The sequence below is a fragment of the Myxine glutinosa genome, chromosome 14, assembly GCF_964187855.1.
Source record: "Myxine glutinosa chromosome 14, kmMyxGlut1.1, whole genome shotgun sequence".
Taxonomy (NCBI): Eukaryota; Metazoa; Chordata; class Myxini; order Myxiniformes; family Myxinidae; genus Myxine; species Myxine glutinosa.
Genome location: NC_136274.1, coordinates 31,031,952 through 31,046,599, shown reverse-complemented (window position 1 = coordinate 31,046,599; position 14,648 = coordinate 31,031,952). Strand labels below are relative to the sequence as shown.

General features: G+C 47.0%; 1 protein-coding gene across 1 annotated transcript in view; it reads left to right on the top strand.

Annotated features, from left to right (window-relative positions):
* The first annotated feature begins 7,585 nt into the window (after nucleotides 1-7,585).
* PPP1CC (protein phosphatase 1 catalytic subunit gamma) overlaps nucleotides 7,586-14,648 on the top strand; it is a 44,771-nt gene continuing 37,708 nt past the window's right edge. The window contains exon 1 of the mRNA XM_068135454.2: nucleotides 7,586-7,717. The gene's annotated coding sequence lies outside the window, so the exon portion shown is untranslated. The remainder of the gene's footprint in view (nucleotides 7,718-14,648) is intronic.

Sequence of the window (14,648 nt, the reverse complement as noted above, 5' to 3'; positions counted from 1 at the left end):
GGATTCTACTAAACAAGAAGCTTTTAGAAAATGAAGATCAACTGTTGGCCAAATTTTCACTTTTAGACAGGTTTCAGCAAAAAAAAAGAAAAAGAAAACGTGGGAGCATTGAAAGGCCTTGTTCATCACTTGTACACACGTTGAAAAAGCAATTATGACTCAGTTTATGGGGAAGGCCGATGGAGAGCATTAGATCACCATGAGATTCCATCACAAGTCGTAGGAGTAGTAAATAAGTTATGCATGGGGTAGCATTATGTCAGAGGAAAAGCTTGGAGAGTGCTTTGAAACGAAGACAGGAGTAAGACAATTGGGTGATATGTTACCTTGATGGAATTAACACATTTATGGATCAGATTCAGTGTGTAAGGTAATGGACTTATTAAAACTGCGTAGGGTTTCATATTAAAGATGGAAGAAATAACCTAATATTTAGGTTTACCAATTAGAGGAGAAAAACGGTAAATAGTGGAAGTGAAGAGTCAAGAACAAATTTCCGAAATACGAACAAGAATGGAAATTATAAACATAGGAGCAACACCCCTGGTGCCCACCTGGTAGAATAAACAGTATACTGCACTGACTAAAGGTATTTTAAACCTATTTCAATGCTTTCCAGAAGACAGAGCAGCATGTAGAATCATACTAACGTAATCATAAGACTTTAAACAAACAAACAAACAAATACCTTGACCCACTTTGACTCCCCGTGTTATAATTATAACGTACCGTGTGTTCTGACCCCCAAAGGGGCAGATTTTTTAAAATGCCGTGAACCAACTTTGGTACATCACTCGTGGTGAAGGTTGTGGTGAAGTTTCATAGAAATCGTGTGTGTAGTTTGGGAGAAGCGAGAAAATACCTATTTTGGGGGATCAAACCTGGACCCACTTTGACCCCCGTAGAACCCCTTAGAACTCGATTTTTTAAAATGTCGTGAACAAACTTTAGTCACAACACAACAAATATCATTTGTGCCAAATTTGGTCGCAATCCCATCAGCGGTTTCGGAGAAGAAGTTTCAGTTGTTCACGGATGGACGGACTTTGGAGCATAAGCTCACCTGAACTTCGTTCCAGGTGACCTAAAATTAACTCAACACCTCACCTTGAGTTCTGACGTACTGTGCTTTCTGACTTAGTAAGTTATAACGTACCGTGTGTTCCGACTTAGTAAGTTATAACGTACCGTGCGTTCTGACTCAGTAAGTTATAACGTACCGTGCGTTCTGACTTAGTAAGTTATAACGTACCGTGTGTTCTGACTTAGTAAGTTATAACGTACCGTGTGTTCTGACTTAATAAGTTAGAACGTACTGTGCTTTCTGACTTAGTAAGTTATAACGTACCGTGTGTTCTGACTTAGTAAGTTATAACGTACCGTGCATTCTGACTTAGTAAGTTATAATTATAACGTACCGTGTGTTCTGACTTAGTAAGTTATAACGTACCGTGCGTTCTGACTTAGTAAGTTATAACGTACCGTGCGTTCTGACTTCGTAAGTTATAACATACCGTGTGTTCTGACTTAGTAAGTTATAACGTACCGTGTGTTCTGACTTAGTAAGTTATAACGTATTTTGTCACTCATTCCCTTCATATCTCCCCTCATTTCTCCCTCAAATTGTTCCACAAACACTTGTATCCAGACCTGGTCGTGTATCGCGGCCGTTCCCATCGTTCCCCGCTCCCCCATGGGGGAGGGAGGTGGACTCACGCTCAGGACGGGGGAGGTTTCACTCCTACTCTCATACCCCTCTATCCCCGGCCCACTTCCAGAGCCTTCAGCATCCCCTACCCATTCTTCCATATCACTCACCCCCTCCATCCGCTGTGAGGAAGCAGTTATCCCGCACGAGTTTTTATTTTACCTCAGAAATGATTTTTTTTTAAATTTTCCGAAAATGCGATGTTGCGCTTCGTACGCCAATCCACTATACAAATTTGAACACCTCGGTACTATTAAAATTTTAATTCTGAATGCTGGGCGCAATTTGTAAGTTATAACGTACAAATCGTGTAAGTTATAACGAGATCGACACCGTCAGCCGGTGTCGATCTCGCGACCTCCGGACACAAAAATGTCTGCTAGGTTCGAATCCCACACTCCTTACACCAAATGTCATGCGAGTCCCTCAGGTGAACACCACAGGGATCACGAATGGCCAATAGCGAGCTTTTACTCCAAAGCATTCAATTCAATTGCAGACTCTATTTATGCGGGGGAAGAAAGGGGAGGAAGCTGAAGCGCTTACCTGAGCGATCCCACCGGGCAGTCTTCAACCTGCACAAAATAACTCAAACAAAAAAAGGGTTTAGAAATGTACAAGGAAATTAACAAAAGGGTTTATTAAAATAAATGCCGATAACAAGAAAACGCAACGGTAAAACGAAATTCCTATATGGAGCGCTCCCGCACCAGACTGAGAACACGGACAAATGGGGAATAAAATAACTGGAAAATAATGGTGTGTAGTTTAATTGTGGTACTGAACTCAAATCGGTGCCTCGTCAGCAATCGTCCAGGCCCCAGGGCGCAGTCCAAGACGCGGCTCCGGTGTTGGCGGGAAACCGCTCGTCGTTTGGCACCCGCGCGCACAAAGCCAGGCCTCGCTGCATGGTCCGTCTTGGACGGCAGGTGCGCAGCTTGCCTCCCCAGCCGCGTCGGCCTCCGTTCCCCTTTTATTTCCCTCATTTCGTTGCTCATTCCCTTCATATCTCCCCTCATTTCCCCTTTAAATCCATCAATTTTATTTCACGGCCTCCGTAAATTCATCACAGTCGGCCTCCATTCTCCTCACACACCCTTCATATCTTCGACATTCGATCTAATCAGTATCTTCGATCTAATCAGTTCATCTTTTCATCATAATATATACTTGTACCAAGTTCGGTCAAATCCTAGCACTGGTTCACAAGTTAGCAAAGTAACAGAATTTTTCTCAAATGGGACCTCTGACCTTTGACCCCATGTCCGCTATACCGTTGTGAACCAGTGATAGGATTTGAACCGAATGTAATGCATTTATGTGTTCATCATTATACAATATACATACTTGTAACAAGTTTGATTTAGTTCCCTTCAGCCGTTATTATGTTATCGTGGTAACAAAAACCTATTGCAGAAAGTGACCTTTGACCCCTTGACCCCAAAAATCTATTCAGTTCATCTTTGCATCATAATATATACTGTCGTGTCCCCGTGGTTAAGACCCCAAGAGGACGAATGGCCAAAAAGTGCTTTAACTCCGAGGCGTATACCCAACTTGGCGGTAGTAACACACGCGGGAAGGTTCAAGGTCTTATCTGATCGGACACACACGCAGTGGTTATCCGATCCCCATAGACACAGAAACGAACCAGGACAAGATAAGTCAAATTCAACAAATAATGATTTAATGAAAAGAAATGCAAATGACAATGAAAGGTGAGGTAAAAACTAAAATTCCTAAATGAGGGACCCTCCACTCAGACTAGTATACAAATTGGCCCTTTGAGATAAATTTTCGGATTCTGTAGGGTAGATGACACTCTTGGACCCGACCAACCTGCAAATACCTGCACACCAGAGGTGAGGTAAGTGCTTTGAGGTGTACTGTCCCAGGCTTCAGGACTTGCTCATTATAAATTGGGACATGAGAATTAGGTATCGGGGTGGGTGAGAGTGATGGCATGGCCGGTGAGGGGATGGAATGTGTTCAACAAAGAGTCTTGTGGGTGGCGTTTGTTTGTGTATCGAGGTTTTTTTGTATTTTTTTGTATACAAGATCGAGGCTCGTGAAAGAGCTAACATTAATCACACAGAAGGACAAACCGACACATAAAACATATAATAAGGAGAGCGGTAGACAAGATGGGGAGAGAGGGGGAAGGACACAAACAACAATTGAGAGCAGGGACATCGAGAGAACTGTGGGAGGGAGAGGGCTTTGGGGGGGGGGGAGGCTTGGGAAGAGGGGGGAGGGGTGGGCGAGGTATAAAACATATGGACACTGCAAGGACTTCCAGGAAAGAAGTTGGAATTTCAGAAAAAGTGGATCTGGGGTGAATTAGCAGGGGTAGAAAAGATCAAGGTTTTGGATGGGGGAAGATAAGAGATGGTGGTGAACAGCTGTTTTAAAGACCTGGAGGGAGGAGTGGGATTGAAGAGAGTGTGGGAGTTTGTTCCAGAGGCGGGAGAAAAGAGGAATGAAAGAGTGAAGGTGAGCAGAGAGCCTAGATTTCGGCAGTTTAACAATAAGAGGGTTGCTGGCAGATCTTGTGCGACCTGTAGGAATATTTGGGGGACAGAGCACAGAGAGAGCTGGGGGAGCAAGGTGGGAGAGGAGTCGGTAGAAGACAGAAAGACCACCTACCTGCCTGCGGTGAGTGAGTGAAAGGCCCTTGGAGATTGCTTCATCGCGGGAGATTCCAATGATTCTGAAAGCTTTGGTTTCAACAGCGTGAAGCCGAGCTAGGTGTGAGGCAGGAGCACCAGCCCAGAGTGGAGAGCAGTATTGAATTGAGCTATGGATGAAAGCCTTGTATGTGGTGAGGAGCTCAGGTGTGCCAAGGAAGGACTTTGGTTGTCCAGCCGGTCTTTTCGGAGAGACATAGTAAGAGTGTGAGATTTGTCAGGATTGAAAGACATGTTCCACTTGTTTGACCAGTCAGTGATTTTGTCCAGGTCTTCAGAGAGTGAGGAGGCTGCAGACTGCCGATCTGAGGGAAGAGGAATGGAGCAGCAGAGAGTGGAGTCATCAGCAAAGAGATAGAGATGATTTTCCAGAGAGTCGGAGAGATCATTGATAAAGACCAGAAAAAGCACAGGGCCCAGAACACTGCCTTGGGGAACTCCAACCTGAACAGGAAGGGGAGATGAGAGAAATCCATTTAGGGCCACACGTTGACTGCGACCAGAGAGGAAGTCCGCAAGCCATGCGTGGAGATTTCCATGGATACCATAGGAGGAGAGTTTGGTGAGCAGAGCTGGGTGCCAGACTGCATCGAAGGCACGTGATATGTCAAGGGAGACAGCTCTGATTTCCTGTTTGGCGTTGAGGACCTCCATCCATTGTTGAGACAGCAGAAGCAGCATGTCCAGAGTGGAATGACCTGGTCTGAATCCAAATTGATGATCGGAGATCAAGCCATTGGAGAAGAGGAAGGATTTGATATCTGAAGCAATGATGGATTCCATGACTTTGCTGATAATTGGGAGCAGGCTGATTGGTCTGTAGTTGCAAGGATCTGTTTTAGCACCTTTTTTGTGTAAAGCGGTAATGTTTGCTGATTTCCAAGATGTTGGTAGATGACCTTGAGCAATAGAGAGGGTGAAAAGAACAGAGAGAGGGTGAGATAGAGCGGCAGAGCAGGATTTTAGGACCGGTGGGCTGATGCCGTCTGGTCCAGTTGCAGAATCAGAGTCGAGGTTTGACAAAAACTTCTCCATCTTGTCAGGAGAGAAGGACACAGAGTCCAGGAGCAGTTGGGTTCGACTGGGCAAGGTGGGAACAGAGAGATGCGTTTGGGACACAAGATTTTGAGGCAATCACAGAGTTGAGGCATTCAGCTTTGTCACGTGTGGTGTCAACTGTGCAGCCTTTTGAGGTAAGGGAGGCGATGGAGGGGGAACAAACACCATAAACGGATTTGACCAGACGCCACCAGGATTTGGAGGAAGGAGACAGGTTTGAGAGTTCATTCTTGAGTGTGGAGAGATAGTGCTTCCTGGCACTCCTGAGGGTGGACACACTCTTGTTCCGAGCTTGGTGGAAGGAACTGAGATTGCCTTCAGTTGGATTAGCCTTCCAAGAGGCAAAGGCAAGTTGTTTCAGGGCAACTGCCTCACCACAAGATTCAGTGTACCATGGACGGGAGGAAGGGTAAGACAACTGAAGACGAGATGGGATAAATCTTTGCATGAGAGAGAGCAGTTTGCTTTGGAAGAATTCCCAGGAAGAATGGATGTCAGAGGCAGTAGAGATGGGAGACCAGTCCAGATGATTGATGGCTGCTTGCAGACCGTGCCAGTCGGTCTGAGTGAAATGCCAGACTCATCGACGCTGAGTAGGCTCTCTGAGAATGGCCAGAGAGATGTCCACTTTAACAAGCACATGATCAGAAGAACCGATTGGAGCAGAAGAAGAGCAGCAGACATTTGCAGGGAAGTTTGTCATAACCAAGTCTAGAAGAGAAGTTACTCTATTGACTGAGATGCGAGTTGGGAAATTGACAGATTGTGTCAATCCCAGTGAGTCACAGAAGTCCTTTGCTGAGGTGCCATGACTGGTGAGAGAGGAACCCACACCCAGCCAGCTGGCATGATGTCAGTTGAAGTCGCCACATATGAGGAAGAGAGAGTTGGGATGAGTTGATAGAAGTTGGTCCATGTTGTCAGACAGCGAAATGTAAATGGAGTCATCACTGTTTGGAGGACGGTACAGAACACATATGAACAAAAGGTGGGAGCGGAGAGGAAGCCGTAGCCAGAGGTACTCCTGGGGGTGAGGTGGATAGAGGGAAGTGCAAGGAGAGTGAGGAAGAGAGTTTTTGATAAAGATTGCAACCCCACCACCAGGACGAGGCTCAGGTCTATCATACTGGAGGAGTGAGTAACCAGGAAGAGATATTAAGGAATCAGAGACATCTTGAAGGAGGAAAGTTTCTGTTAAGCAGATCAAGTCTGGATTGTCAGAAGCAACCTGTATGGAGAGATCAGTCAGGTTTGAGCGAAGGCTCCGGATGTTTGAGGTCCATACCGTCAATGAAGAGAGGGGGAGCATCGGGTGCAGGACAGGGGAGGGGAGGGGTAGGGTAAGATGAAGGATGAGAGGGGGAGGTAGGGAGAGCAGTTGATAGTGTGTCAGAGATTACAGAAGAGTTACAAGAAAGGGAAGGATGAGGAGGACGAAAGGTTTGATGGTGATGAGATGAGGCACAGTGAGGGGTTGTTTGAGGGGGGGGGGGGGCAGAGGAAAGTAGAAGGTTGGGGGAGGTGGAGGTATGAGATAGAAGGGAGATGAAGTGGGGAGGAGGCAGCTTTGAGGGGGAGGATGGAGAATTGGAGAGGAATGGTATGGGCGGAGATTTGAAGGGGAGGGGTTGGGGGGGAGTTTAGGAGGGGAGGGGTAAGGGGGGAGTTTAGGAGTGATGGGGCAAAGGGGGGGATTTGGAGGGGAGGGGCAAGGGCGGAGTTTAGACAGTGGATGATTAATGAAAGACGAACATTGGTAACAAATTGAGAGGTGATGGTGTTTTTATCTGGTCGTGGAGAATGGAAATGAACTGTGAACGAGTGGTAATTATTGAGATGTGTTTGGAACTTTGCAGTGTGAATGGGGATTTCACATGGAAGCAGGCCATGGCAGCAACCTTTGGAAACATCTTTTTGTGATATCTTCTCTGGACATATGTGGTTGGGAATTGAATGGCAGCGGGGGAGGAAATGTTTTTGTGGATTTTGTGGGTGGGGAAGGTGTGTGTGTCCGCAGGTACAGATCAAGCTCTGGAGGAGCGGTGACTGTGGCCCCCTCTGTGGTAATTACCCCTGGCAGACAGTGGTGTCTGGAAATTGGGAGCCCGTCGGTAGTGGGGGTCTGTTTGGGCGCACTGGGGTGAGAGACTCACGGTGACCCGTGCGGCTGTATGGAAGCCTGAGGCGACAGAGCCTGGTTTGTGGAGACCCCTCTGGCAGGACGACAGCGTAAGGAGCGGTTTGGCTGTCACGGGGCCAAGAGGTAAATAAGGATTGTTTTTACTTTTGTTTTTGGAAGCGGCCTCGGAAAAACGCCACTAAAGACACCACGTTAACAGCAGGAAGGGCCATGTTATTAACACTTGTGGAGTATATAGATTATAGTAGATATACACTCAGTTCTGGAGGTAAAATTTGCCTCACTGATGTCCAGATTTCTACAAATTTGTTTCAGTTTCGGGTTAAACAGCAGTAGCGACTGTTTAAAAAGGTAATCATACATGTTTGTGGTTTATATTTTTACTCCTGGTAGGGTACTCCCACAAAAACGGCATAAGCTATTTATATACGTTAACACGACGTTTGTTCAATGAGAACACATCCCTGAGGGTGACGGAATATTATTAGTCTTAATTTTGTTTTGTAATAACATTAATATTATGCTTTTGTTATTAGAAGCGTCCTTGGAAAAACGCCATGATAAAGCTATCGTAACACGAAAATACACCTCAACACGCAACCCCATTGGCGGCGAAACCCCACTTGGGGAGGGGGGCAAATTAATAAGCTACAACTTTGAATGTGTGATCCTTAATCCTCCTGTGAAGTTTGGATTGGATAAGTAACGACCGAATGTATCGCGTTCAAAAATTGTCAAACAGACAGTCACCAAATTGGGTATTTTAGTATTTGTGATGTACACCCGCTCACTACGGAAAAAGGGTCATTCCTCTTTGGGGTATGTAGATTACAGTCGATCTATGGTCGGTTCTCAAGAACATTGGATGTGTGTTCATTCACCAAGGTTCTTGTGAAGAGATTGTCAAGTGGTTTAAGCATTCGAGCAAGCACTCCATTCAAAACCGTTGAGGAACGGCTGGCTTGGCAAGCGCTAGCTAAAGGAGCACAATCCGGGTGTAAGGTATCTGAACAAACTACGATTGATTGTAGCACACGTTTATTGACTCTGCCGATACAGGCCCGATTAACTGCAGCGCCATCAGAGCTGGGGCGTAGGGATACAATGCGGTCACGGTGTAGGGATACAACGGTGAATATTTGCAGCTTCATACATGACATCCTCCCCTTTAAGCCCAAAATTACCAAGAGCAATACGTGCTAGATTTCCAGAATTGACATTTCAAATGCAACATTTCCAAAACATGTGAAAATATGTGTGCAAACGATTATGAAAATAATGAAAATAAGTGAAAATAGAACATGTGTCAACGTGAAAATAGAACATGTGTCAACGTGAAAATAGAACATGTGTCAACGAGTCAATAGAACTGGTGTACCAATGGATACAGAGTCCGAGGTGATCCCTTTGGGTGGCGGTGTACCAGTGGATACGGATACAGAGTCCGAGGTGATTCCTTTGGTCTCCACGAAGGGTGTAGCGTTCTCAGAGGTTTTCGGGGCATCCGAGCCGGCTGGAGCGGCCACAACAATCTCCGGCAGTGGGGGGCCGAACTGTTGTTCTGACTGACGATGCTGCAGGCTCTATCGCCTCACAGTGACGGTAGGTTATGTGGTCCTGATGTCGACGAATTTCGCGGCCGTCCTGCAGGCGAATCACGCAGGACAGTGGACCTGGCTTCTCGATGATATACCCCGGTAGCCACGTCGCACCTGCACCAAAATTTCGGGCAAACACTGGATCTCCCACGTTGATACAGCGACTGTTGGACGTCTTATCGTGCACAAACTTTTGATTAAGCTGGCTCTGATAAACGTTTGATGATATATCTGGTTTGAGATTGTCAAGTGTCGATCTCAAGGGTCGTTTCATCAATAACTCAGACGGAGCTGCCCCGGTTGTTGATTGTGGCGTGATGCGGTATTTGAACAGGAGACGAGAAAGCTTTGTTTCCAGGGTTCCCTCCTGAAGTTTCTGCAATCCGGATTTTATGATTCCCACGGATCGTTCGGCCAAGCCATTTGAAGCCTGGTGATGTGGGCTGACAAACTTATGTTTGATGCCATTCCGACGTGTGAACTCAGCAAACTCGGGACTGGAAAAACACGTACCGTTATCACTCACGATCATCCTGGGCAGACCATGAGTGGCGAAACAGCGTCTGAGTCTTTCGATGACGATGGCTGACATAGTACCACGTGTCACATAGGCATCAATCCATTTTGTGTGTGCGTCCGTAATTATTAGAATCATGCTGCCGTTAATAGGTCCGGCATAATCGAGATGTAGGCGATGCCACGGTTCGCTGGGCCATTCCCAGGGATGCAGTGGCGCTTTTGCAGGTGTATTCCGGGTGCTCTGGCAGGGGTAACAATGTCGAACATGATGTTCGATATCAGCATCAAGATTCGGCCACCACACATAGTTTCTAGCGAGTGACTTCATCTTCACAATCCCGGGGTGAAAGTCATGGATTTCATCCATGACCCTGGAACGCAGATTTTCCGGGATAACGACACGACATCCCCAGAGTAGGCAACCATTTTCCACGCCGAGTTCGTTTTTACGTGCTTTGAAAGCTGCAAAAGCTGGGTCACCCTCAGGTAGCAAATGCCATCCAAGCTGCACAGCCTGGACAGTTCTGGACAGAACGGGGTCTCGTCGAGTATGAGTGCGGATCTGGCCGGAATCGACAGCACAATCTTCAAGATGATCCATCAGTGCGATAATGGATCCTGGTGTAGGTGAATCATCAACGGATTCTGGAAGGGGTAACCGACTCATGGCATCTGCATTTGTGATAGACGAACCGGGCTTATAACATAAGGTGTAGTCATAAGCAGCGAGAAACAGGGACCAGCAGATGATCCTGGGCGGTAGTGTGTCAGATGTCGCCTTAGTTGGACCAAACAGACTGATCAGCAGCTTGTGATCAGTGCGAATCGTGAAATGATGGCCAAGAAGGTACTGGCGAAATTTGCTGACGCCGAAAACGATTCCCAATCCTTCCTTGTCAAGTTGGGAATAGTTCTTCTCTGCCGGGGACAACGTTCTGGATGCAAATGCAACAGGTCTTTCCGTACCATCAGGCATCACATGTGATAATACACTCCCCACTCCATACCGACAGGCATCGCATGTCAGCACAAGATCCTTCTCTGGATCAAAATGAACGAGAACATTGGACGATTTGAGCAGATCCTTGGAGGTCTGGAATGCTGATTGTTCAGTGGATCCCCAGCTCCAGGAGCCTCCTTTCCTCAAAAGCCGATAAAGGGGGCCCAAAACGTCGGTCACATTCGGGATGTAACGACCATAGAACTGAAGCAAACCGAGGTATGACTTCAATTCGGTCACGTCTCGTGGAGCAGGAGCATTCTTGATAGCTCGGACTTTCTCATCTGTCGGGGGTAGACCCTCGGCATCAATCGTATGGCCCAGGTACGTGACTGATGGCGCCATAAACTTGCACTTGTCTCGACGCAAATGTAGGCCGGAGTCCGAAATTTTCTTCAGAACTCTATCTAGGTTTTGTAGATGTTCCGCGTCCGTACGATCAGTAACCAGAATATCATCCTGGTAACAAACGACGTTGCGTTCGGCGGCAAACAAACTGTCCATGACACGCTGATAAATTCCAGGTGCAGATTTCACTCCAAAACTGAGTCGGTGGTACCTGTACAACCCACGATGTGTGTTGATGGTAAGATACTGTTTCGAATTCTCGTCCAAGCGGAGCTGTAGATAGGCGGATTTGAGATCGAGTTTCGTAAAAGTCTTGCCTCCCGTGAGACGAGCATAGAGGTCTTCGATCCTCGGGATTGGATATTTATCCAATGAAGAACACTTGTTCACGGTCATTTTATAATCTCCACATATGCGGATGGACTGGTCCGATTTTATGACCGGAACGATGGGCGCCGCCCATTCGGCATACTGGATTTGCTCGATGATGCCCAGATTTTCAAGATGATCCAGTTCCTTGAAGCTGAATGAAGCTCATGTATGAAGCTGCAAATATTCACCGTTGTATCCACTGGTACCCCCCTCCCCCCCCCCCCCCCCCCAGGATTTCCATGTTTTAAACGTTTCCCAGTGTGTACCCTGGATAAGAATAGGTACGCCGTATCCCTGCGTGTCGTAGGAGGCGACTAAGAGGGTTGGCGTCAGGAAGGGCATCCGGCCATAAAAAAAAACATTGCCTCAAAAAGAGAACCATGACAATTACAAATACATGTGGGCAGGGTACAGCCCGAAGTGGAGATCGGTTTCTGAGGTTTGGGACATGGAATGTAGGGACAATGACAGGGAGATCAGGAGAAGTGGTGGAAGTATTGGTCAGAAGAAGAGTGGACATATGTTGTGTGCAAGAGACGAGATGGAAGGGAAGTGGTGTGAGAATGGTGAAGGGTAGGCAGGGACAGAAATACAAGTTTGTGTGGCAAGGGTGCTTGGAGGGCGTGAATGGTGTTGGTGTCCTGTTTTCTGAGGAGTTTGTAGACAGTGTGGTGAGTGTGACTAGAGTGAGTGATAGGTTGATGATGGTAAAAATGATGATTGGAAAGCTCTTGGTGAACGTCATCTCGGGATATGCTCCGCAGGTTGGTCGGAGCGATGAAGAGAAGGACAAGTTCTGGTGTGCGATAGAGAAGCTGATGGAAAACGTGAAAGATGAGGAAGTTGTTGTGGTAGGAGGAGACCTAAATGGACATGTGGGAAGGAGTATGGATGGTTTTGACGGAGTTCATGGGGGTTACGGATATGGTGTGAGAAATGGAGAAGGTGAAAGGATTTTGGAGTTTGCTGATGGAGCTGATTTGTTGATTTGTAATACTCAGTTCCAGAAAGAGGATAATAAGCTTGTTACATACACGTCAGGTGGGTCGACGACAACCGTTGACTACCTGATGGTGCGTAGGCGAGATAGGGGGCACCTCCGAGACACAAAGGTGATCCCGGGGGAGGAGGCTGTTTCACAGCACCACTTGGTTGTCTGCGACGTAAGGGTTAAAGGTGCGAGGAGAGCTCGGCGGGTGAAGTACCAACCGAGAATGAAGGTGTGGAGGTTGAAAGAGGTGACAGTAAGGGAGGCATTAAAAGAGAGGCTGAGTAGGGTCGAGGATGATGTGTTGAGCTTGAAAGTGGTTGGATGTCAATGAAAGCTTGTCTGTTGGGAGCCGTTGGTGAGGTATGTGGATGGACAAAAGGACCACCGAGGCACTCGGAAACATGGTGGTGGGATGATGAAGTTGGAAAGAGGATTGACGAGAAGAGGAAGAAGTTCAAGGAGTGGCAGAAGGCGAAGGGTACGGGAGCAGAAACAGCAGAGCATGAAAGTTATAAGGCAGCCAGGAAGGCTGCAAAGAAAGAGGTAGCAAAGGCGCAGGAGGCATGTAGGAAAATGTTTGGAGAACGCTTGGATTCGGAAGAGGGTCAGAAAGCAGTATTCAGGATTGCAAAGCAGATAGCGAAAGAGAGGTGTGATGTGATGGGGGTGAGCTGCTTGAAGGATGAAGTGGGACAAATCGTTGTCGACCCAGATGGAATTAAAGGAAGATGGAAAAGATATATGGAAATGCTGTTGAATACAGAGAATGAATGGGATGGCAATATAGAGAGTAACCCAGTTTTAGGACCGGCAGAGAAGATAACTGAGAAGGAAGTTGAGGAAGCGATAAAAGCAATGAAGGGTAGAAAAGCGGGAGGGCCGACGGGAGTTGTGGGAGATATGTTGAAGGCAGCAGGAAGTTGGGGTGTGAAGAGAATGACAGAGATCTGTAATCTGGTGGTGAAAGAAGGCCGCATTCCAGTGGATTGGGAACTGAGTACCCTCGTCCCTCTATACAAGGGGAAAGGTGACCCTCTGGAGTGTGGCTCGTACCGAGCGATAAAGTTATTGGAGCATGGAATGAAGGTATTGGAAAGGGTGTTGGAGAGGAGGATAAGGAAGAAAGTGAAGATCGACGAAAATGCAGTTTGGATTTATGCCAGGAAGAGGAACGACAGACGCACTTTTCATTGTGAGGCAGTTGCAGGAGAAGTACATGGAGAAGAGGAAGAAGTTGTTTCTTGGGTTTGTTGATCTGGAGAAAGCATTCGATCGGGTTCCACGCAAAGTATTGACATGGGCATTGAGGAAGTTAGGAGTGGAGGAATGGTTGATCAGAGTAGTGATGGCAATGTACAAAAGAGCGCGCACAGCTGTAAGGACGAAGGACGGGAACAGTGGTGAGTTTGAGGTGAAGGTGGGAGTGCATCAGGGGTCGGTACGAAGTCCACTACTATTTGTAGCTGTGATGGAGGTGCTGGCTCAGAACGTAAAGGAGGGTTTACCGTGGGAGTTGTTGTATGCAGATGATCTGGTGTTGATTGCGGAAAGTATGGATGGACTGAAGGAAAAGATGAACACGTGGAAGGAATGTATGGAGACAAAAGGTCTGAAGGTGAATATCGGAAAGACGAAGGTGATGGCAAGTGGTAAAGCATGTGGTGAGGTGGAAAGAACTGGGAAGTGGCCCTGTGCTGTGTGTAGGAAGGGTGTCGGAGTGAACTCCATTCAGTGTACAATGTGCGCTGAGTGGGTTCATCAAAAATGTAGTGGTCTGAGAGGGTCATTAACCAGTGTGGCAGCTACATTCAAATGTAAGGTGTGCACAGAGGGAGCTGCAGATGGAGGAAATGTTGAGTTGGATCTTGGAGACGGCGTGAAGCTGGAAGGTGTGAAAACATTTTGCTACCTCGGAGACATGCTGAATGGAGAAGGTGGATCAGACTCGGCAACGGTTGCTCGAGTGAGATGTGCATGGAAGAAGTTTCGGGAATTGAGTGGCGTGCTGATGATGAGGGGAGTGTCGTTGAAGCTGAAGGGAAAGGTGTATGCTGCATGTGTGAGAAGTGTTATGATTTATGGGAGCGAGACATGGGTAATGAACGTAGAGCAGCAACGAAGGTTGGAAAGGGTGGAAATGCGAATGGTTCGACGGATGTGCGGAGTATCGTTGAGAGAGAGGAAGACAAATGATGAATTGCGAAAGATGATGGGAATAGAGCCTGT